This window comes from Zingiber officinale, chromosome 5B (assembly GCF_018446385.1).
Source record: "Zingiber officinale cultivar Zhangliang chromosome 5B, Zo_v1.1, whole genome shotgun sequence".
NCBI classification, from domain to species: domain Eukaryota; kingdom Viridiplantae; phylum Streptophyta; class Magnoliopsida; order Zingiberales; family Zingiberaceae; genus Zingiber; species Zingiber officinale.
In genome coordinates, this window is record NC_055995.1 from 53,506,051 (window position 1) to 53,532,002 (window position 25,952).

Genomic DNA, 25,952 nt, shown 5'->3' on the forward strand with positions numbered 1-25,952 from the left:
TATGTCAAATAACTAAAACAAATGTGTACATGTATCAAATAAAATAGAATACTGAGTTTCTAAAAGCTGTTGTGGAAGATAACGAATATAACATAGAATCTAAAACTTTCATATATGACACTTAGTATATGCTGCTTAGAATATAACATAGATAATTTGCTCCTTCTAATTCAAGTGTACAGATTGATAAGAACCGACAGCATCATACAACAGCTTACTAGGCATGATAATGGTTGAACAAAGAAATATGACTACACAACAAATCCAGTGAAGAAAGCATAGAAGAACAAAGCTACCTCTGATGAAGAGATATACTATTTATTGTACTACCTCTGATGCCATCTTGGTATCCTGATAGATGAAGGGATTCATCTATCAAATCTGTCTAACGCTTACCCTTTACTGTAGAGTCTAATGTTAGAAGATGGCCAAATAATGTCGTGTCCAAGGGAAGAATTGACCCTTACACTACTGAAAGCATACTGTTTGGAAAACATGAAAATTGAAAGGGTGGAATTTCATATCTCCTCTTTGACTATCTTGGTGACATTGTTTTTTCCAGGTGAATAATGCAGCTATTGGGGGAATAGCATCGAATACTCAGCTACTGGATTCCTCCAAGCAAGCGGTAAACCAAATCAATATCTTGAGACTTAAGGCACCTCAAGCATGTACAAGTACACTACTGGAACACAATTAAGACTATGTTTCATATTTTATTTTTTATTCCTAAATTCAGTATAGAAATAAAACCCTTAAAACACAAAAGACCACCAATTTCAGTCTTCCAATGGAAAGGGAAATAAAAACCCTAGATTGAATAGAGAAAAGAAATAGAAACATTATTGAAAGTGGTTTGTTGAACTGTATTTTTCTCTTATTTCTGAGCATTTGTGCTTTTACTTTGGTTGTGTATGATTCTTTCTCTGAGGAAAACGTTATAGATGCAGCCAGTTAGCTCATCAGGCCTGGCAAATGCAATTGTAGAGACTTATGAATTAGCCGAAGATTGCATCAACACAAACTATTATGGTCCAAAAAGAGTGACAGAGGCATTTATCCCTCTGCTTCAGTCATCCCAATCACCAAGGATAGTGAATGTATCCTCACTCTATGGGAAACGGCAGGTACAATGTCCATTATGAAATATACAATCTTTTTCCCTTCTCCAATCTGCAACTTACTCTACTGTATTGTTCTTCCCCATGTCAGTACATCCGCAGCGAAAGAATCAAAGAAGAGCTAAGGAATGTGGATACTCACTCTTACTTCTAGTTGAACTTGAAATTCATTGGTATAGCTAAATATGGTAATGGGTACCCTTTAGGTTTGATTACCCATTTATCTTAATAGGTTAGGTTAAATTCGAGTATCAATGTGTTAGATATTTAGAGGAAGTTGAGCAGGTTCAAAAAATGTAATCAATCCTTTAATCCTAAGGTTACCATTTAAGATAGCTTATCCAGCCACTCTACTCACTGCAGCTCCTAATCTCTAATTCCTTTCTTCTTAGGCAATCATTTAGTCTCCAACTAGTATCTGGTTTGTAACAAAAGCATAGCATCCAGTTTGTATCAAAAAAATCATTGTAACAAAAGCATAGCATCTGGTTTGTATCAAAAAAATCATAGCAAGCACCAGGGGAAAAGCATAGAAATTATCAAAATCACCAAGGGAAAAGCATAGAAATTATCAAAATCACCAGGGGAAAAGCATAGCAGCAGCAAGATCTCAAAAGCTAAGAGACGTTCATAATCAATCAAAATCAATGAGTTTGTATCAATTATGATACTGAAACAGTGTTGGAAAATGCAACAAATTATCTTTAGGGCTTATATGCAAAATGGAAAATATTGTATTATTACCATTGCTGGAAGTGAATCCTTGTGGTCAACTCCAAAATTTTTAATTATATCTTTCATATATCGCATGATATAAAAACCACATTACTCCGCATCCGGTTGTTGAGGAGCCTATGTTAGAAAAGAAATATTGGAATAACTCCTTCAAGGATAGTGAAACAGTTGCTAATCAAAAGGACATACCTTGACAACTACCCATGTTGGTTGTTTTTTCCCTTTCCTTCCAGCCTCCGCATTATACATTTTCAAGGCCCTACATGCATATAACCCGTGGGAATTGTATTTCCACATCAAAATACTTACATGTTTCAACAAAGGTAAGAAAAGAAGCCAAAAAACTTACATGTTGACAACATATTTCCAATCTTGATCACGAATGCGGTGACTAAGAGGATCCAACAAAAAAATAATCTCCTTCTCAACATTGATGATAGTCAAAATCCAGTGAAAACTACACAAAGAAATATAATTAGTGTATATATGCATCTTGCAAGTTCTCAAAATATGCAAGTGAGAGTGATATATAATGTTATTCTTACTCACCCAACGTTGCATGGCACAACAACCAATTAACCAGATGAGGTACCATCAGCAACTGATGGTCAATTATTTTTAGAATAGCTTGGCACCCGTGAATCTAATAATCAGTATCTATTCATAGAACACAGCAATTAAGGCTCTTTATTCAAGCTTCTTCAACAATTCAAATGCTTGATCTAGTCTTCCTAAATAGAAGTTAGCCTTTGCCTTCAGGAGCCAACGCCAACAATATAGAAGAAAAAAAAAAACACTACAAAAGTTGCTAAAAGCCTAGAAAGAACGACATCCACTCATCACTTTGTTGTCTCAAACTCTATATCGAGCATTGGTCTTCAAGGAACAAGCCCAAGGTTCCACATCACTAAAAACGCATTGCATAAGATACAACAATATTAAAACAAACTGGGTTTTTAGAATAATGTAAAGGGAACAACAACACCGGAACAATGCAGAGGGATTTTGGATGTCAACCTGGAGTGTCGGAGTGTCAGTGCTTGAATTTGTGTTAAAAGGGTTATCTCTCACAGGCAACTCAATTTTGCCCATAGAATCACACGAATTTTGAAGAAGTATCAATAAAGAACTTACCATAAATCTATGTGGTTAGTGACAAATTTGTTAATCATCAGCACATTGCTAACATGATGTGAGGAATTAATATTTATACAATGCAGAAACCATGTCAAAGACCCCATCCTAGAATTTCATACAATATTAGCAACAAGAATAACATTTATGAAGCTAACATCAATGTGTATACAATAAGTAGATGACCACTTTTTGTGTGATTGTTGCTTAATTTTAGCCAAACAAGGGACTATAACTCATACTCATAAATCTACACGGCTCAAGCATAACTAAGCAGATCCAACACTAAGTTTTATAAAACAAAGTAGCTTCAAAATGGGTGCCAACGTAGAATATATTTGTTGGTTTCTTCAGCAAGCTGCATTCGACTAATAGTGACTTAAATGAAACATTTCGATCATCCATGCACCAGCATACCTAAGTCATTGTTGTTCATGCCTTTCTTCCAACAGAATACTCTCGATTAGTTGTGAGAACCAAACCATCAAAAATCAGCAGGTAACTCTTTCTTCCAAATATGTTACAATATAGTTAATTATTATGGTTCATATATGGCTAGAATGAGCTAACAGTAAAGCAGAAATACATATTTTTTTCCTTTTTCAAATTACTCAAACACTTTTATGTATATCTTAGGCACTGAGTGGATTCTTTATATACTTGGACCCTTCAATCAGGTAAAAATGTAATTTGCAAGAGAAACTAAGTATGGCGATTATAAGTAAGGTGACTCATTGGTCAGATGCATAAGGGGTAAGAAACACAAAAGTTTATCTCCTTGCACCTTTCTCATAATTACAACTATTATTAATTTATGATCAACAAAAAGGATTTTGAGCCAGAAACATAGAAAATGCATAAGCATAATGAATCACACCATCCTTATAATTATAATATCAAAATAGAAAAAAAAACACCTTTCCTCTTTCTCAAAAATGCACATGATTGAAGAAATTATGAAGAATCAAGAAACATAGAAATAGTTGAAGTTTACACAGGGTGATGCGCATATACAAAAATGGAACATAAACCAAAAACACAAGGAGAAAGTGGAAAAAAGGGAGAATACATAAACCAAAAACACAAGGAAAATAAATAAAAAGCACATACCACGTATTGGAACAACTAGATCCAAATACATCAAAGTTATATCTTCTTTCTTTAGTCCGATTTTGTATGAGGTCAAGACAGTCCTTTGACATGTCAAGACCCAAGACAATTAAGCTCTGTAAAGTAAGAAACAATCATCTCACGGCTAGACTCTAGAGAGAAAATTTTACTTGACAAAGAATAGGTAAAACATAAATAATCTGTTGTTAACACCTTATCATCCATAACTTGAATAATATGCATGCACTGCTTTTGTTCTACTTCAGTCAATGGCCTACATTTTACTGCCACCTACACAAAGAAACTAGAATGTGGCATTATAGTAACTCTTTTGAAAAATTATCAAACTTTTACTAAATTGAAAGGGATACCAATAAACTTGTAGTCCTTTTTGATGATGGAGCTCTAATGCTTGGCATTGCTGATCAAGTTTCACCAGGAGTAACCTCTACTAAAATAATTATGATACACATTTGAAATCTCAAATGTTTATTTTTTGACAATTTACAAACTTGTTCACCTTCTCCGATACTATCTGCTAGTCTTGTCATTAAACAAAGCTTCGATACTTGTCCAATTGTAGCCAAAGCCAACCAAGGATTGTTGCATGTCAGTATAGAAATTGTTCTATCAAACTCAAACAAGATCTAAAAGAAGAAACCAGTATTGCAAACTAACTTATCAGTCCTGTGCAGAGAAATATTCTCCCATAGTAAATCATCCTCCTACAAGAAATCAAGATCCAATTGCTCAAAATCTCAATTTTGCAACGACATCAGCATACCAACAACCAAAAAGATGGGAATTTGGGACCTGAGGCCTGAGGTATCCAAGTTACGATATGTCGATCCTTCTTCGAGGGGGCAGCCGATGAAGGGGGTTCTTGTCAAGGAGGTCAGCCATAAGGTTCCACGCGTAGGGTGAGTGTTGGTCGCTAAGGTAGAGGGATCTTGCCTAATGGAAGAAGCGACGACAACACCTGGCTGGGAGTAAGAGAACTTGAGCACGACCTCCACATCCTGCGAGGAGACACGGACGCCAGTGTTATCAAGGGCACGATCGACTGAGGAAGGGGTGGAGGAGGTGAGGATCTCGAAGAGAAAACAAACAGAGGCTTGATGAGGAGGAGGAGAAGTAGCGGAGGCGAGCGAAGCAGAGGAGGGAGAGGGAGGTGGGTGGTGGATTGACGAGGAGCGGAGGAGGGAGAGGGAAGAGGGTGATGAGAATTAGGGATTGAGGGTTTGTCGGGCGAGTGAAAAAGTTACGGAGGGAAGAGTGAAGTGTTGTAAATTTTGGCTAAGTATTGGTGGAAAAATTTAATTATTTTATTTTGATTCATTAACACCGGGTTTTAAAAATCACTGTTAAAAACGGCGTCTATTAACGAAAAAAGGCGCTCATAGACATCGCCTAAAAAACCGATGCCTATGAGCGAAAATCTGCGCTCATAGACACCGGTTTTTGGAAAAAACGGTGTAAAATATTCAAAAACATCAGTTTTTGCTTAAAACCGATGTTGTTCCACCGATGTCTATGAGGGTTTTTCTTGTAGTGTAGCCTCCTCTAGCTGTTATTCTGAAAGGGCCACATACATCTGTATGTATGAGTCCTAACAGATCATTAGCCCTTTCACCGTGTCCACTAAATGGAGTCTTTGTCAACTTTCCTTGAAGACAAGATTTGCATACCTCATATGATTCAAAATCAAATGAGTCCAAAAGTCCATCCTTATAGAGTTGGGATATGCAACTTTCATTTATGTGACCCAGGCGACAATGCTAGAGATTTGTTTGGTTCAAGTCATTAGACTTGAACCGTTTAGTATTTATGTTATAGATTAGGTTTTCAAAGTCTAGAACATAGAGGTCATTCATAAGAGGTGCACTACAATAGAACATATCATTGAAATAAACGAAATAACATTTATCCTTTATTACAAATGAAAAATCTTTCTTGTCCAAAACAAGAAACAGAGATAATGTTCTTTGTCAAAGCGGGCACATAACATCACTCTTCTAGTTCTAAAACAAGCCCAGTGGGTAAAGATAAAGAATATGTTCCTACAGCGACAGTAGCAACTCTTGCATCATTACCTACTCGTAGGTCCACTACTTCGCCCTTTGTCAACGCTATATTATTTCTCAGCCCCTGCACATTAGTACAAATGTCAGATGCACATCCGGTATCTAATACCCATGAAGAAGAAATAGATAGATTGACTTTTACAACATATATACCTGAGGCAGAAGTCTTACTTCTCTTTCGTTTCAGTTCCTCTAGGTATACCTTGCAGTTCCTCTTCCAGTGTCCGGTCTCACCATAATGGAAGTAAGTCCTTCCTTAGCAACCCCACCTTTGAGTTTTAGTGCATGTGTCTTGCTCTTGCCTTTGACTTGAGTCTTACCCTTACCTTTAGGCTACCACTTGCCTTTGCCCTTAGACACCATCAAAATGGGACTAGGCTTTGCCTTCTTAAGGTTTAGTTCAGCAGTTCTTAACATGCTCAACATCTCAGGCAGTGGTTTGCCAATTTCATTCATGTTGTAATTCATGACAAATTGACTATAGTTATGGGGCAATGACTGCACGATAAGGTCAATGGCCAATTCTTGACCTAGTGGGAATCCCAACCTTTGTAGATTCTCCACATACCCGATCATCTTGAGCACATAAGGTCCTACGGGACTTCCTTCTTGCATTCTGCATTGAAATAGTACTTTAGTGATCTCAAATCTCTTATAACTTGCTTGTCCTTGATATAGTTGTCTAAGGTGTTCAACCATATCATAAGCATCCATGTTCTCATATTGCTTCTGAAGCTCAGAGTTCATGATGGCGAGTATAAGACATGACACATCTAATGCATCATCTTGATGTTTCTTGTAAGCATCCCTATCAGCTCTAGTAGCAGTAGCGGGGGTGCCTCAGGAATGGGCTGCTCTAGGATGTACAGTTTTCATTCTTGCTTGAGAACTATTCTTAAGTTTCTGTACCAGTCCAGGAAGTTAGCTCCATTGAGCTTGTCCTTATCAAGAATAGATCGCAGAGAGAGAGTGTTCAACGTATTTGATGACATGATTATCAACAACAACATAATGCAGAACTTAGTATCATATATCGATCATTTAATTAGGTCTTTAATTAAATGATTCTCCCACAGAATTGTAAAGCTTGGTAGGAGTGAGTCATGGTTGTGATTTTACCCACACTACTAGCTCCAATTCCAATACCTCATCTTGAGTTAGCTTTGGCTAATCGCCCAAGACACGTATAATGTAGGTAGGCATCTTATACCAATTGCATCAAATGTAACTCTTGTATAGCTAGATGAACAATATTTTTTGTTCATTTGCCCATTTTTTGAAATTCATATTATAGCTCATCTTGAGTTAGCTTTGACTAATCGCCCAAGACTAGTACAATTTGAATTCCATCTTATGGGATATGCCTCTAAACTCTCATTCTAAGTGAGACAACTTAGTTAAGTCGCACACGAGTTTAATAGTCGGACATCGCAATTGTCCTGCCGCACTCTAACAAGATAAATTGAGTCACTTTGCTTTGGCAAAACCTGACTACAATTGATCGATCTAGATGTAAGTATTAAACTTTTGGTAGACATATTCTAAAAGGACCTAATTATATATATTAAACATGTATCGAATACATCACAAAGCACACATCACACATATTTGCATAAATCAAAATGTAACACGATTATGGCCCCTATAAACTACGATCTTCTCAAGCTAATGAGAAGAGTGATGAGTCTACTTAGGTCAAAGTAGCTTCTCCAAGTGCTCCCTTTGTCGCTGTGTGTTGTTGTCCTTCCTTCCTTCCTTCCTTTTCACCCATCTTCCAGTAGACTAAATTTTTAATTTGTACATTACAAAATCTAAAGAAACTCGATTTACATTCGAGTGTAGTCTAAAATTACAACTAGAATGAAAGGGTCATGCACGACACGCAAGCCGTATTATGAATTATAACAACACACACAAACACATAGGGGTTTCAAGGGCCATAACCATGCACCATGTCATATATATTCACAATATACCTACGACATAAATTTACTATGATTGCAACTACAAATTATGAGCCGCAACGTCATGGCGATCCCATTAGCTAGTTAGCGGGCGGGGTCAAGGGGCAGCACCCCTTGCGGGGGTTAGGGGCAGCACCCCCGAAACAAAATTAATTTTGCATACTCGTTTATGAGTTGCTGCCATGACCGAGACCCTACTACCCTTAAGACCGACTATGTTTCACTCCGAACAAAATACCTTTGGCCGAGATCTTGCTGATCACTTACCAACTATGTTTCGTTCTCAACAAAACACTAATTTTGGCCGAAACTCATAATTTTGCAGATCATAATAAACCTATCATGCTTTTCTATATCACATATAAAACTCTAAAACTTAGTATATCCCTTCGCAAGTGGCTCTGATACCACTATAAGGAAATATGTTGCTAAACACACAAACACGCAGCGGAAAAACATATTTCCTCAAGAAGATCCATGCGAAGGGAAAGAGAAATTCCTACATATACTAAGTTTTCTAACATAGCATGAGAGATTATACCTTTGGTGTATGCTCACGGACTCCCGACAACTCGGATCACAACACGATCTCATGTTCGCGCCTCTACGGTATCTACACGAACAAGCGTTCGTTTGTCTCACAAACTCACAAGATGGAGAAAGGTTGTGCTAGAAACCTATGGAGTGGATTTCGGCCAAGAGAGGAGAGGAGCAAATGAGAATGAAGAAGTACCCATAATGAAGAGAAAATTACTTAAGTATTTTCATCCAATGAAAACACTTAATTAGCATTAATGGCCTTAATGAGTATTTACACTCCATTAAGGATTACACTTGTAACTCCTCATTTCAAATGAGTGTAACTCCTCATTTCAAATCAATTTCGAAAATTGAATGAAATGAATAATTAAATTTTGAAATTTAATAATTATCTCCATTAATCCTCACTTGAGTCTAACTCAAGTCTCGAGTCTAACTCAAGTCTAATTCACTTGAATCTAACTCAAGTCTAATTCAATTGAATCTTACTCAATTAATCCGCATGCAATTCAAATTCAATGAATGACTATTTCATTAATTCAAATTGACTCCATGAGTCTAATTTGAATTGGACTTAATCCAATAATTAGATCCAATTGAGTCCAACTCAATATGTCCAATTCAGATTAAACTTAATCCAATGATTCATCATATGAACCCATCTCCAAATCTACTTGTTCTTTGTGTGTGACCCAATAGGTTCTCGTAACGTTAGCAATGTATCCAAATCAATATTTAGATACATAAGTAATGAGTGACATCTAGCAAGACATCATTGCTACCCAAGTGACGAGAAGGTCAAGATCTGACCTAACCTGTCCGTGGCTATTATCTTGTATGACATGGTCCCTCTATCCTTAATATCTAGATTGATCAATGAGGCATAGACAGTGTCATCCTCTTATCAACCTTTGTGTTTCTTGATCTCTAAGTAGACATACTCAATCAAATAAGCTCAATATCTCATATTAACTCATTTGAGCATGACCATGCTTTTCTTGTGTCCTACTAATCAAGGGGCCCACAGATATCACTTCCGTTATATGGAAGGGATAGATCCCATCTACATCACTCACATCCCTCCGCATAATTCATTGCATACACAGTGATCGACTTTATTGTCCACCTTGTTACAGGTGACATTTCCCGATACCAAAGTACACAACTCCTTATGTAGGAAATCATAGCGACTTCAGGTCTAAGGACTATTCATACCAATAGTCACATGAGAATATTTATGGCACTCATATAACGATCCATGAAACATTCTCATGGTGGGTCATTCAGTATATATTCTCTAATATATACCCATGTGTTAACATGATATCTCATATCCATGACTTGTGAGATCAAGTCATCCGTTGACCTACATGCTAGTCTCAACGCATTAATATTGTCCTTGTATATTAATGTTCGACTAGGAACAGTTAAGAGTAGTGTTCTCTATAATATCTCACTGTCAATTTAACCAATTGATATACTGTAGATAAGAACCTACTACCCAAGGATATTATTATACCTATTCAATTGGCACTGAACTGAAATAAATATAATAACCAACTTTACCTTTTATTAATAATGATATATGATACAAAATGAGTCCTTTATAATAATCTCATAATTGATATTAGGGCTAATACTAACATATAACATAGTTTCTAATAAAAGGCCAACCTGCAAATCAGCAAATTTAAATCATGTTGCAGATAGGCACTATAATTATTAGTCAATCTCTCAGTAGACATCCAATATACGAGTGCAACCTGTTTTCTGCAATTATCTCGTCAAACCTTTGTAAAACTTCCAACTAGTTTCTTTGTATTGGCTTGAGAAGAAGAGAGTGAATCAGCGAAAGAATATTTTCCATAGCTAATGGAAGCATATCTCACAAGTCATAATACTAAAGCTTTATTGTCACTATCTGTGATGTTAACGGACAAAGTGCGGTCTCTCAAACATGTGAAGTCAGAGATGTTAGCTTAATCCAAAGCCCAAACATTGTTATTACAGTTCATTTATCAACAATTCTTTTCACAAATGAAAAGATAGCAATATTTTGCTCTTAGCAGAAAAAAAAGATGATAACTAAATATAAATAATTGAAGTAAATAGTAAACAACTATTTTTTTCCCAAGTATTTACAGAGGATGTCACAAACATCTAAATAACATCATAATCACACTTTGTCAGCCCAGCTACTAATTAATTTAGGATTGGATATGTGGATTTCATCAAACCAACAAACTCTTTTTATACACAAAAGAAGAGAGGAAAAATATCAAGAGAGTTGAGTAAACTTAACATTTACTCTCATGTTTCGCTAACTAAATAATTTAACAATCTAAATCAATAAGGGGCAATTAAGTTTGCTTAGCATGACTTGACCGAATTTGTTTTGACAATGGCATATATACTGTCTGGATCATTAATATGTCCAAATGCAAGCAGATCCACATGTGGAGGCCACTAAACACATAATGACAAAAAATCAATCTGATATATGTGCTTAGTGTGAGTGTCGCTCACAATCCTTATTAAGTGTGAGTGTGAGTGTCGCTCACAATCCTTATTAAGTCCTATTAGTGTTGGATATAATTATCCCTATTAGGTGGGTTTATTTATAAGTTACACATGTGAATACGATTCGACCCTTTTAAAGTGATTTAACTTATGTTTAGTGGGTTTCAGGTAATTGGATGTGGATCTCATATGTATAGAACCTATAGTCCCGCATCTATTATCATCTATATGCTGATAATAGATGTTCAATATATATATATAGACTTATAGTCCCACATCTATGATTATCTATGGGCTGATAATAGATGTGCACTATCACTACAACAAAAATCCTTATAGACATCGGTAGAACAACAACGGTTTTAAGCAAAAACCGATGTCTTTGAGTATTTTACACTAGTTTTTCTAAAAACCGGTGTCTATGAGCACAGATTTTCGCTCATAGACATCGGTTTTTTAGGCGATGTCTATGAGCGCTTTTTTTTCGTTAATAGACATCGATTTTAACAGCGGTTTTTAAAACTCGGTGTTAATGAACCAAAATAAAATATTTTAATTTTCCTACCAGCCAAAATTTGCAACATTGTGAAGTTCCCTCCAAACCTAAACCTATATCGCGCCCCTTCCTCCAATCATCTCTCTCAGCCTAAACCTAAACCTAAACCTCCGACCATCTCTCTTAACCTCATCTCCTTCTTCCCCTTCCTAAATCGAATCCCCTTCCTCTCCCAATCAGAATCAAGACACGACGCCCTTGCTTGTCCGTCCAACCACACCGTATCTCCTCCAACCCCTCCCTTTGAGTGAGAAGAGGAGGCCTTCTTCGTATTCCGGTAGTTTTTCCTTCATCCATCTTCGGTCCAGCATTCACTGTCATCGTTGGAGTCCTTCTTTACATTTCGATAATTTTTTCTTTATCCATTGTCGCTACTGAAGTTCTTCCTCATCTTCAATAATTTAGCAGGTGGGTTAAGTCAAAATGGGTCGGCGCCACAATTATCAACGCTGTAGATAATACGCTACCTTCATCCTCATCCTCAAGCCTACCACAAGAAGCAGGAGCCTTGTATCTCCCTCTCTCCTAATTCATCAGAGTAAAAGAACAAGAAAAAGGGGAAATATTTAAAGACAATGTAGTCTTTACAGTAGAAGGTGTCGGAGTGGAGCGAAGTGGCAGTGAGCGACGCCTCGCCATCGACGAGACCAACATCTTCGAAACCCTAGGCGGAATCCAACCCTTCATCGATCTCTCAACCAATTTCTACAACAGGTGAGCCGATCTACCTACCTCTTCCTCCGCGGCCCTCTCCGTCCGTTGTAGATGCTTGATTGATTATGACCATCTCTGATTTTGTTAACACAGATGGTTGGTAGGGTTTTCGTTGATGAGGAAGAGTGGAGTTCTGATCTATCTTTTCGAATTCGAAGAAGGAGGACGCGATTTGGAACCAGTACGAGTTCTTCGTTCAGAGGATGGGAGGCCCTAATCTGTATTCCCAGAGGAAAGGTGAAGGGAACTTGTTCTTTTGATGTCTGATAGCTTCTTTCTGACACTTGCACTATTTGTTTCGCCTTTTAAAGCAGCAAAATCATTTGGCATCTGCCAAATTTATCATTTTATATTTGTTTTATATGACCAGAATCTTACACAAATTGATTATTGTGATGATATTCGTATCATTGTAATTTCATATGACCTCTTAAATATTCTATTCTCTTTTGTAATCACCTTGTGTTCAAGATTTGTTCATTGAGCCTTTAGGAGAATGTTGGTTAGGAAGTACAAGAATGGTTGGTGTCCTACTTTGATGCATACTGAGATATTGTTATACCGATCATATCTCTGGTGTTTCGGTTATGTGATTATATCAAAAATAGTCACATAACTGAAACACCTGAGTTCGTGCATTTGAATTTATTATGAACAATTAATTTTAGTTTGTGGATATGCTACTATATTTAGACCAGTATTATGGAGTTTGATGCAACAAAAGGCATGTTTTATTCATTTGGTAAGGAAATCATAACAACAATTTAATCTCTGGACTCAACTGATACAGAAGAAAAAATCTGAAAAATATACAAGAAATTGATACATCTATCTCTCTGTATAGATTCCAGTTCTAAGTTTGCTTCTGTAATGAAGGGAAACCTTTGGCTGAATTGTTGCAACACGATTTCGTTTGAATCAATCATTATTGCAGGTCATCCAGCTCTGATCGGACGACATGCACCATTCCCTGTTACTCACCAAGCTGCTGAGAGGTGGTTGCACCACATGCAACAAGCACTCGATAGCACCACGAGCATCCATCCTAATTCAAAAGTCAAAATGATGAATTTTTTCAGGCACATATCAACCCACACTGTGTCTTCCTTTGTTGATGATATGAATACTATTATTATTTTTATTATTTAGGCTGGCTTTCAGGCACATTGCTTACTTTCTCGTGGGTGGGAATGAGATGACAAGGCAAAGGCAACAAGTTCTCAATGTAAGCATACAGCAAATGGACCATCAACATCTACTTGAGATTCAACTTGCTCGTCAATTGACACAGTTACTTGATATCATAATTCCCTTTTGTGTTTGGCATGGAGCGCACAGTCTATGTTAACTGTGATGACATAATTCCCTTTTGTGAATTGAAGCCAATCACAGACACTTACATAGTTGTGTATATGTGGTAAGCTTTCGATCGAATTGGACTTTATTTATGTGTTTCATTAATTTAGATTTTATCATTTTTTGAGGATATTTTCCAATTGTAGGTATCTATATAGAAAGATGCAGGAAAAGATGTTGCTGCAGGATTTCATATTGGTGGATCCAGTGCCTATGGAGTATGTACCATCAAGAAATCAGAATAGAGATTTCATCCAAGAACAGTTGAATAAAAGGACTTGTTACTTAAGCAGTAGGCTAATTTGGGAATTTCTCGTAGGGTTTTCATCGTTTTTTACTCTTGACTGTGCTTTTTTGCTTCTCACATCTCATTTTCCTATCTCATTCATAGTTGGATGTTTATCGCATGCTCGAGTCGTTTCCTCTTGCCGGTTTTAGGGTTCAACCATTTTTTTCTGTGATTCTTAGAACAAAGGATTGTTGGTCCGGGAATTTATAAGACGACTGACATATTCATTGTACTTGCTCTTTTCTTGTAAATTAAAGAAGGGATTTTGGAACAGGTTCTCAGTTTGCTAGGGCACACTTGGGAAAGTGAAAATATCGAGTTTTTTTTCCTTGTTCAGTTGATTTTATTCACACATTTAGACCTGTATTTTATTTTATTTTTGGTTGTTTTTTTTTTCATGGTGTTCCAAGGGGTTACAGTTTCCGTGGATAATGGCGTCTCTTGAAGACTCCGATGATGAGGAGGTTGCGCCGCAGTCCGTTGCAAATTACTTTTTTGTAGATGACGATGAGTCACCTATTTCGTTCTCAGTTTTACCTCTCCATTTCGATGACGGGCTGAAGCAGGAAGTTGCGGACAATGCTGTTTTCTTGCACGGAACAACTGACGGTGGCCTTCAGAAAGTCTACAAACAAGTTATTGGCTGGAAGCTGGTATTTGAAGATGTGGAACCCAAGATTATGGTCCTTTCCAAAGACAAAAAGTGGATAAGTCTTGTGAAACCTAGAAACAGTTAGTACGAGGGCACCATTAGGACAATAATGATCACTGTGCATTTGCTTCATTTTCTGAGGAAAAACCCACAAGCTACGGAAAGGAGCCTTTGGGAACATTTACGCACTGTTTTCAGGTAGTTTTTTTTTTCCCAAATTCAATTAAATGTTGTTAACCATGTTGTTTTTTCTCATTTTTCCTGAGATTTTTGTATTATGCAGCACATTTGAGGTTAGGCCTTCTCACAATGATGTCAGGGAACATGTTTTTCTAATGAAACTATTTAATGAGAGGGATGAAACTTTAGCAAATTCACAGGTACAAATTATATATTAGTCTTTTATCTATGTATTGATTTTGTAATGAGAGCATCCACTGTCTCTGATGATAGCACCTTTTTATGGTAGAAGATAATGACTAATATAGGTGGATGGCGAGGATTGGGTAATCATAGATCCATTGACAGAGCATATTCAATGTCAGCTAATAAATTCTATAGTCAAAAATGTTGAATTGAGTAGAATGAAAGGTGTAAAAGGTTGAGAGAGACAAAATAAACTTTAGTAAAGGTAATAAAAAATGATGTATATGATCTGAATATTATCAGTGATATAACAAATCTTAATTGACAGAAAGAATTCACATATTTAACCCCAAATTAGGACAAACATATATTCATATCAGTGATAATTCTATGTCTGATTTGTTATATGATGCTCTTGGTCCTTCCATGATTTTTGAATTCAATCATTATCATGCCTAGTAATTTATTATATGATGCTGTCGGTTCTTATCAATCTCTACACTTTAATTAGAAGGAGCAAATTATCTATGTTATATTCTAAGCAGCATATACTAAGTGTCATATATGAAAGTTTTAGATTTTACAATGATTTTTTTATGTTAAATTGCATATGTATATGTGTATCGGTGTGTATGCGCATGCGCGCAATTATCCTTCAATGAATTAAGCATTATGAACAATAGTCTTCCACAGCAGCCTTTAAAAACTTACTATTCTATTTTATTTGATACATGCACACATTTATTTTAGTTATTTGACATATGGTGGATTATTGGGTCCTGATCATGAATTAACTTTGTATAAAGTATTGTCCTTTCTCTTTGTTGCAAGTATCAATTAGAAAGGGACTTTCTTTGGTTTAGATATTTTACATTCCAAATTTATTTTGTTGGTAGTTCTCATTGCAAAACCAGACTGAAAATCTTTCAAAATGTTTGATTTGAAGTGTTAGAAGGATAGAGATCAGAAAAACTAGACTGGCCTCGTTAGAGCTAGAGCAGATATTTGGGAAAAAAATAAATAAATCAAAATTGCATCTTTACCATTTCCGCTCTCATTGCATTACAAGTGCAATAGGAAACCAGGTTAATCTTTTAGCATGCCCACTATCTTATAAAAAAAATTTAAAAATGCAATAGGAAACCAGGTTATGATTAACTTTGTTGCAATAATTTCTGGTTTGGATTATATTAAGTTCCCTGGAATGATAGATCTATCATTATATGAAGTGGTTGAGATAATTGATGAATGTTTATCTTTTTAAGCATTCCAATTAGTCATCTTGTTACCTGATGCTCTTATTGTATTTTCAACTATGATTTTTTAGTCTTGGTTTACTAATATATTATTTGTGTTTTTACAGTTTACAAATTTCAAGTACTCCAGAGTTGAAACTGATGAAGTGCGGTTCGAGTGGGCTGAATGCATGCTAGATTACATTTGAGTAGGAAAGGTATTTGATTTTTGAAAACTTTGGATGATGCATGCATTTGCATGGAATGTAAATTGCGTATATTGTCTCATGTCAATTTCTTTCTGATGCTGATATTCTAGGACTTCTGCAGCATGTATAATTCTTCTGTTTTTGTTTTTTGCTGTAGTTAAGTAGACCAAATGATACTTTTGTTTGACAGATTAGAACAATGGATGTTTTAACTCAGGAAACTAGGCATTTGAAGGTGAAAAGCGGTGAGATTAGGGAAATGAAAGGCACAAGAAGAATGGAGCAGTATAGTAAGTTGAACAGATTCTGATTCTCATAATTTAATGTAGCCTCAGCTTGATTTTTGACTCACGATATTCTACCTTGATGTGTTGTTAAAATAATGTTCTACCTTGATTCTGATATCTATTAACTTTTGATGTAAAAAGAATGTTTGTGTATTTTATGGATATTGTTGTAAGAAGAATATTTATGTAATTTGTGAATATTTATGTATTTTATGGATATTGTTGAATGAAGAATATTTGTGTAATTTGTGAATATTTGTGTATTTTTTTGTTGCTGTCGATTTTTCACTGTTTCGGAAATCAAATTTGTGCTGTTAAAAAATACTGATATTACATCAGTTTTCCATCGTTGCAAAACCGGTGTCATTAACTAATATTACATCGGTCGTATACCGCTGTCAAAACTGGTGTTATTAACATATAATATTACATCGGTTTTACATCGTTGATGAAGTGGTGTCGTTAAGTGATACTACACTGGTTAATAATCGATTCGAACACCGGTGTCGTTAAGTGATACTACACCGGTTTTAACCCGATGTCTAAAGTGGCAGACTTTTTACATCGCCTTCATAGACATCGGTCGAAAATGTAATAGACACCGGTGGAAAACCGATGTCTATGAGGGTTTTTTGTTGTAGTTTATATATGGATTGGTCTCCAGAGGATTAGGGTAATTTTGAGATGTCTCTTCGTTCTCCATTGACGGAGAGAATTCGACGCCGTCAACCCTAACTCCTCCGGAAGACCTACCTTTTTCCTTCTGTTGTTTCTTCTTCCACAGGATCTTCTTAACGACACTAAAGGACAAAGATATGACTCTTCAATAAGGTTCTTTGTCATTATATTTATATATTATTTACTTTCTTATGTCATGTTCTCGATGAAATGAAGATCCATGCTCATATACGAATTCTTATTTTGATTATCTAGAATTCATGCGGCTTAGGTTTTTACGAGAACCATCAATTGGTATCAGAGCTACAGGTTTCTGTTTCGTCATTTTCATTGGCAATAAAGTTTAAATTTTTCATCGATTCATTGTTTGTATGCTAGATTAAGTTTTCCTAGTATAATACAATTATTTGATCGTCGAAATCTTTTGTATAGAAAATCTAGGAAAGACTTGATCTTCCATGTAGCAATAGTTTAATAGATTGGTTTGATCGACTAATCGATTACTAAGCCTAAAACATCGAACAGAATCGATAGAAATTAATTAAAAAGTTTTCTTAAATAATTTTCTAGCTTTAAACTCATGACTACATTAATTTTAATCAATTAATTTTAATTTTAATCGATTAAGATTATTTTTAATTAATTATGTTTTTTTTCTAAAAGGAAAAAAATTAGTGTTTTATTGAAACAGTAAAAAAAAAAAAAGGAAAAGGCACTGTTTCATGAAACAATGCTCGGAAGAATATATATATATATATAATATTTTTTTAAATATGGGATAATTAAGAGATTAAATAGTATTAAAAAAATCTATTTAATTTATAGAATTTAAAAGGAATGTAAGCTTCTCAAGGGAAGGTTCTATTTATAATTATATAGTCGCATATAGTAAACTTTCAAATTGATTGAAACACACCAATCGATTATCATAAGGTATCAATCGATCAATAAGTCTAATTTTATGTTATTAAAGGTTGATTAAGTAATTTATGTTCGAATTAAGTTCCTAGTATTTTTTTGGATCTATCTACACAACGTGCTATTAAGTTGAACTAATGTGTCGGCCCAAAGGAAGGTACCTTAGGTAGGTTTAGTACATTTTGTGTTGGTAGACGTATATCTATGCTAAAAGTAATCAGCCGAAAGGAAGGTTACTTTTATGCCAGATATATGCATAAGGTAGTTTACAACTATGGAATAAAATATTATTTTGTTCAAATCATACACAAAATATGTCGACCCAAAGGAAGACATATTATGTGGCCGATTAAGGTTGTTGTAAGCTATGGACCAAATATAACTCATATAAAGTATCATATTATGCGCACAATGGGTCGGCCCAAAGGAAGACACATTATGTGGCCAATTAAAGTTTGAGTTATATTAGAGAGTATCGCTAACAAATTATGTGTCGACCCAAAGGAAGGCACATTATGTTGTACTTAGTATCTCATAAAGAGCCCATTTATATGCATTTAAAATTTTATTTTATTTACATAATTTTTTATTACTTATATGTTCTTGGCTTTAGTTAAATCGTGAGCTTAAATAAATTTCTCTATTTAATTTCAGTGCAATCTGTAACTGCCAACATTAATAACATCCCAACACTAACTGGTTCGAATTTTGCTGAATGGAAAGAATACGTGGCTGTAGTCTTAAGCTGCATGAACTTAGATTATGCATTAAGGAATGATCATCCTGCACCTTTGACCAACGCTAGCACTATAGAGCAGAGAGCTGAATTTCAGCTGTGGGAGAAATCAAATCTCATGTGTCTGAGTATCATGAAGCTTTCCATACTGACACCAATAAAGGGCTTAATCACTGAGGGAGGAGATGCTAGGAGTTTCTTGGACCAATTGGCAAACCGATTCACCTCAAATGAAAAGGTTAAGACTACCATACTTCTTATGAAGTTGGTAACCATGCGGTATACTAGCAAAAGAAACATAAGGGAGAGATTGAGGCTTGAGACACCTGAAAGTGCCCACATAGCTAGCATCTAGATCTCAAGGTTTAAGTAAGAAGAGAAAGAGGATCAATAAAGGAAAAGGAAAGTAGACTGCAGATTCTGGGAGTTTTCAAAATTTTGTTAGTTCGGAAGTTATTTAGCTATAGTACCTACTGACACTTGGTGGATAGATACCGGTGCTACTACTCACATAAATGTCATTATGCAAGGTTGTCTCAGAAGACGACTTCCGTTTGATGGTGAAATATACATCTATACAGGAAATGGAAAGAAGGCTAAAGTCGAATCGATTGGTGTTTTTAGGTTTTGTTTAGGAACCAATATTTTTCTAAATTTAGAAAATACATTTATTGTACCGTCTTTTCGATAGAATTTAATTTCAATTTATTATTTGAACAAATCAGGTTATTCTTGTTCATTTAGAAATATAATTTTTAGTATTTCCTTTAATTCAGTGTTGGTTGGCAATGGTTCCTTGGTTGATAAGCTTTATAAATTGAACACCTTTACTCCTACGGTTGATAACGTGATAATGTACAGTATAGGTACGAAACGTAAATTGGCTAACGAGAATTCTTTCATGTTGTGGCATAGTCATTTAGGACAACTATCAAAACAACGCCTAAAAAGGTTAATGTCACATGGAATTCTCGATTCTCTTGACATGTCAGACTTTGATGTCTGTATAGAGTGTCTCAAGAGGAAGATCACTAACAAAAGGAATAAGGGGGTTAGCCGTTGTAGTGATGTTTTGGAGCTAATACATACAAATATTTGTGGACCATTTCCTAAGACATCTTGGAATGGACACAAATATTTTATTAGCTTCATAGATAACTATTCCATATTTGATTATCTATACCTTATTCATGAGAAATCGCAATCTTTGGACATGTTCAAAATTTTCAAAGCCGAAGTTGAACTTCAACTAGGTAAGAAAATTGAAGCTGCCCGATTTGACCGTGGACGTGAATATTGAGGTCGATATGATGGATCAGGTGAACAACATCCAGGACCTTTTGTGAATTACCTTGCTAAGTGTGGAATTGTGCCTTAGTATACCATGCTTGGTACACCCAATCAGAATGGTGTATCTGAGAGTCGCAATCGAACCCTAAAAGACATGGTAAGAAGTATGATGGCTTTCACTTCTCTACCAGAGTCCTTGTGGAGTGAAGCACTCAAGAGTGCAGTTTACCTACTCAATAGAGTAGCTAGTAAGACAGTAACTAAAACCCCGTTTGAGATGTTGACGGGTAAGATGCCTAGCATTAGGTATTTACACGTCTGGGGTTGTCCAGTTGAAGCTAGGCCTTATAAGCCTAATGAAAAGAAACTGGACTCAAGAATGGTTAGCTGTAATTTTGTAGGATACTCTGAGAAATCAAGAGGGTATAAATTTTATGATCCCTTTAATAGATCCTTCTTCGAAACGGGAAATGCCAAGTTCATTGAGGACAGTGGGAGTGATAAAATCAGGGAAATATCTTTTGAGGAATGCGATGGCAATCCTTCTGTGGTTACTACTAATGTGATCAGTAGCGGTATGGTTACCATACCACCCATTATGGGTATCACACATCCAGTAAGCGTAGTGAACCAAGATATTCCCATGACATCTCCAATGCAATTGGAGAAACCTGCCACTGAAATTGAAGTATTGCCTCATATTGATGAGCAAGTACCTCAACCACCTCAAATACAAGTGTCTTTAAGGTGATCCACAAGGGAATGGAGAAGTACGAATTCTCGTGATTATGTTTATCTCCAAGAGCATGATTTTGACATAGGGTTGAAGAGTGATCTTACATCTTTCCAAGAAGTCAAACAATGCTCTAATCCTGAAAGGTGGATTAACGCCATGCAAGAAGAGTTGAAGTCTATGGCGAACAATGATATTTGAGAACTTGTCGAATTGCCTGAAGGAAAGAAGCCCGTTGGTTGTAAATGGATATTTAAAACCAAGCGGGATTCAAGAGGTAATGTCGAAAAGTATAAGACTCATCTTATTGCCAAGGGATTCACTCAGAAAGAAGACATTAATTACAAGGAAACTTTCTCACCTGTGTCGACGAAAGACTCCCTTAAGGTAATCATGACACTTGTAGCTCATTATGATTTGGAGCTATATCAAATGGATGTAAAGATTGCATTCCTCAATGGAGACATAGAGGAGTTTATATATATGGTGTAACCAGAGAACTTTGAGTCAAAGGACTCAAAGCACCTAGTATGTAGATTAAAGAAGTCCATTTATGGTTTAAAGTAGGCGTCTCGTCAGTGGTACCAGAAATTTGATCAAGTGGTTACCTCATTTGGATTTAAAGAGAACCCCGTTGATCAGTGCATATATGTCAAGTTCAGTGGGAGCAAGTTTGTTATACTTGTTTTGTATGTGGACGATATATTTCTTGTGAGCAATAATAAGGATATATTGCTTCAAACTAAGTCATTTCTATTTGGTAATTTTGAAATAAAAGATCTTGGTGAAACATCCTTTGTTTTAGGCATACAGATCTATCGTGATCATTTAAGAGGTATTATTGGACTTTCACAACATGCCTATATTGAAAAGGTGCTTATAAGGTATGGTATGCAGAACTGTACACCCGGTGACACACTTGTGTGAAGAGGTGACAAGTTCAGCTTGTAACAGTATCCACGGCTTAAACTTGAAATAAAGAAGATGAAGCAATTCCCATATGCATCAGCAGTAGGAAGTCTCATGTATGCACAAATTTGTACTCGACCAAATATAGCATTTATAGTGAGGATGTTAGGCAGATATGTTAGTAACCCAGGGCCGTTACACTGGAAAGAGGTAAAGAGAGTGATGCAATATTTTCAAAAAACTAAAGGACATATGCTCACATATCGGAGATCAGATCACTTGGAGGTGATTAGATATTCAGACTCTGATTTTGCTGGATGCTTGGATAGCAGGAGGTCCACTTCGGGCTATATCTTCATGCTTGCTGGAGGAGCTATATCTTGGAAGAGCGTCAAGCAGACGCTAGTAGCCACTTCTACTATGGAGGTTGAGTTAGTAACATGCTACGAAGCATCCAATCACGCGATTTGGTTGCGAAACTTCTTCACAGCATTTCAGATTATTGATGGCATTAACAGGTCACTGAGGATCTACTGTGATAATAAAGCCGCAGAACTTTATGCCAAGAACAACCACAGTTCATCGAAATCCAAGCACATCGACATCAAGTTTCTAGCGGTTAAAGAAAGAGTTCAGAGTTGTCAAATTATGGTAGAGCATATCAGCACAGATTCCATATTAGCCGATCCACTCACCAAAGGCTTGGTGCCTAAGGTGTTTCATGCGCATGTTGTGGATATGAGAGTCCTTCTTATGGAAGAAGAACTCATCTAGTGGGAGTCTGTATTTATCTTATTACTCTATATTTGATAATAAATACAAACATTTTGTTTTGATTATTGTACGTACTTAAAGTTCAAAATATTAATGGAAATTTATATGTTTGTTTGACACTCTGATTGTGATATCATCATTTACTACTACTGTTTAGTATTTGGTGTTTGTAAATATAATCATGATTTGCTATTGCAGTTTAGCATAAAGTATTTTGCAAATATGATTTGACCTCTTTTGAGGTCATCTTAGGACCAGTTGGAAATTGACATGTATTGATCACATTTTATGTAATTTTCACTCTACACATCCACATCTTGATCTATGTCATTAATGACATTGGTATTGTGATTACTGTTGAGGCTTGTTAGTCCTATACTAATGAAGTTAATGGACTAGATTGTTTACAGGGGTATTTTGTACCAATAAAATTTTATATCAACTAAAGTTTTACTTGTATTTATATACAACTCACATATAGCCAAAGTGGGAGATTGTTGGATATAATTATCCCTATTAGATGGGCATATTTGTAAGTTACACACGTGAATACGATCCGACCCCTTTAAAGTGATCTAACTTATGTCTAGTGAGTTTCGGTTAATTGGATGTAGATCTCATATGTATAGAACCTATAGTTCCGCATCTATTATCATCTATATGCTGATAATAGATGTTCATAATATATATGGACTTATAGTCCCACATCTATGATTATCTATGAGCTGATAATAGATGTGCACTATATAATGGGTTGATCCCCAGAAGATTAGGATAATTTTGAGACGTCTCTTCGTTCCCCATTGACGGAGAGAATTCGGCGCCATCAACTCTAACTCCTCCGGAAGACCTACCTTTTTCCTTCCGCTGTTTCTTCTTCCACAGGATCTTCTTGACGACGCTAAATGACAAAAATATGACTCTTCAATCAGGTTCTTTGTTATTATATTTATATATTATTTACTTTCTTATGTCATGTTCTCGATAAAATGAAAATCCATGCTCATATGTTCTTATTTTTTCTATATAAATTCTTATTTTGATTATCTAGAATTCATGCAGTTTAGATTTTTACGAGAACCATCAATTAGAAATCAAACTCATGTTGGAGAAAACGACTGTAACTTTCCAAAATGTTAAATGTACAAGAGAAAACTAACAAGTCCTGAGCTCTAACCTACTTATTCTTTTACTAGGTTCTAGAATTAAAAGTGAGTGTTGTGGCCTTTAAAAGGGACTGCCACATCCCTCTTGTTATCTTATATATTCAGTTGAATAACTTTCTGCCTTTATTAGTTTTCTCTGTGCAAGATATTTATCACATATGCTGCACATTCTCGCTTGCCCAAATAATCATACATTGGCTAATTGCAAAAGGTCTTATAAAATTATCATTTCCGCAAGACGACCACTTCCACGAATGAAGAAATATCGAAAACTAAGAAGTATCTACAGTGAAGGTAAAAGAATTCTCTGAGATTAATTCAAGTGTACAGTTGCTGATCAAGTTACAATTATATTTCCTTTTGGAAAGCTTGTTAGTTGAAAGAGAAGTAATGAAATCACTGAAACTTAGATTGGCATCCAGGAATGAGAATAAGATATAAGACTAAATTGTGGTATAATAAAAAGCAAAATGGCCGGAATTACCATGGATGTGACGAACCGGTTCTCACAATTTGAAAACAAGGCGCTGAATTCCTGGTTGAGCAAATGTGTAATGATCTTGCATGCCACCAAGTAACTTTGAGAGACACCAGTAGCAATTAGCTTCAATATTGGATATTATTTGAGGCGAAAGATCTGAAATTGACCAACTCTCCATGCTGCCATCTAGATGTTCAGATAAGAACACTATTAAAAAATGGTGTGACAAGATCATTTATTCCTTGAATATATCCACTTGCTGGGTGACGAATAGCACTAAACTTGTTTTTAGTGCACTTCTTACTGAATAATATATATGAGAAGAGGAATTTAAAAAGCCCATAAAAACATTCACTTTCACCATCTAAAACTTTTCCAAAGAGCAAAAATAACATCACAACCTTTTCATGATAAACTCTAAGACTTCGAATCACAATCATTCAAAATTATAAAAATAATAATTCAAAAACTAAAGCAATCCAGTAAAATAAACCGGTACATGATTTAATTCTAAAGATAATAATGTTTTTATCTTTAGTTTTATTATTTCTAGCAGATCTTGTCTAAAGACATGCCTACCTGGAAGAGAAGAAAGAAAGTACCAGTAGTGGGCAATGGAGGGGAAAGAACAAAGAGACAAGTTTCCCTTGTTTTCACCACTTTTCCCCTCTTCCTCTCTCCTCTTCCATCCACTTTTGGACAGAACCAAAAGTGGAGAAAGGAGATCTAAATTGCTCCCTTCCCCTTGTTTTTGTTTCTTCTATCAATGTAGGGAAGGGAAGTAACTATTTTCCCCTACCCTTTACCTCCATTTGGGATCCCTTCCTCTCAAATAACACACCCTAAGTTGAGAGGTTGATATCTGGTCTTTAAATGTTGTATAGTTTGAATAAAAAACTAATGAAAGTTTGACACCAATCTTAGGAGAAGAGTTATTGCAAGACTTGTGAAAAAGTTGCCACAAATCTTGTGAGATCACTCGGTGAGGCACAATGCATGCAAATCTGTGAGGTATTGTGCAAATCTATGAGAGATCACTAGCCGACGCACACAACCCCTGCTCATGCTGTGCACTTGAATTTCATTCAATGTAATTATAATGGCCTCAGAATCCACTGACATATACACTGCAGATTTATGGATGTTAAAAAGAGGAGCATCTACTAGTTGAAAGTAATATGATCAGTCAGTGTATTGAGTCCATTTATGTAAAATACCGGAAATGAGTGCATCACCATAATGAAAATTTTCAAAATTTTTAAAAATTTTCTGGAAATTTTTCGGAGTTCGTATGACGATTTTACGGGGATAAAAACTGAGTCTCGGAAAGTCTATTTAGACTATCCCATTTAAACGAGGAAAAGTTTGATTTTTCTTTTTCTTTTTCTTTTACCT

The 25,952-nt window shown here is 35.7% G+C and overlaps 2 long non-coding RNA genes and 1 pseudogene across 2 annotated transcripts; 2 read left to right on the forward strand and 1 right to left on the reverse strand.

Moving 5' to 3' along the window:
- The first annotated feature begins 485 nt into the window (after positions 1-485).
- Positions 486-1,035, forward strand: LOC121987403. The gene is made up of 2 exons (XR_006113560.1): positions 486-628; positions 951-1,035. It is a non-coding gene; the product is annotated as an uncharacterized LOC121987403 (long non-coding RNA).
- A 3,286-nt stretch (positions 1,036-4,321) lies between these two features.
- On the reverse strand, positions 4,322-4,937 carry LOC121987404. The gene is made up of 3 exons (XR_006113561.1): positions 4,914-4,937; positions 4,472-4,825; positions 4,322-4,391 (listed from the first exon to the last, which is right to left on the reverse strand). It is a non-coding gene; the product is annotated as an uncharacterized LOC121987404 (long non-coding RNA).
- A 7,402-nt stretch (positions 4,938-12,339) lies between these two features.
- LOC121986643 lies at positions 12,340-13,741 on the forward strand (annotated as a pseudogene).
- The last annotated feature ends 12,211 nt before the right edge of the window (positions 13,742-25,952 follow it).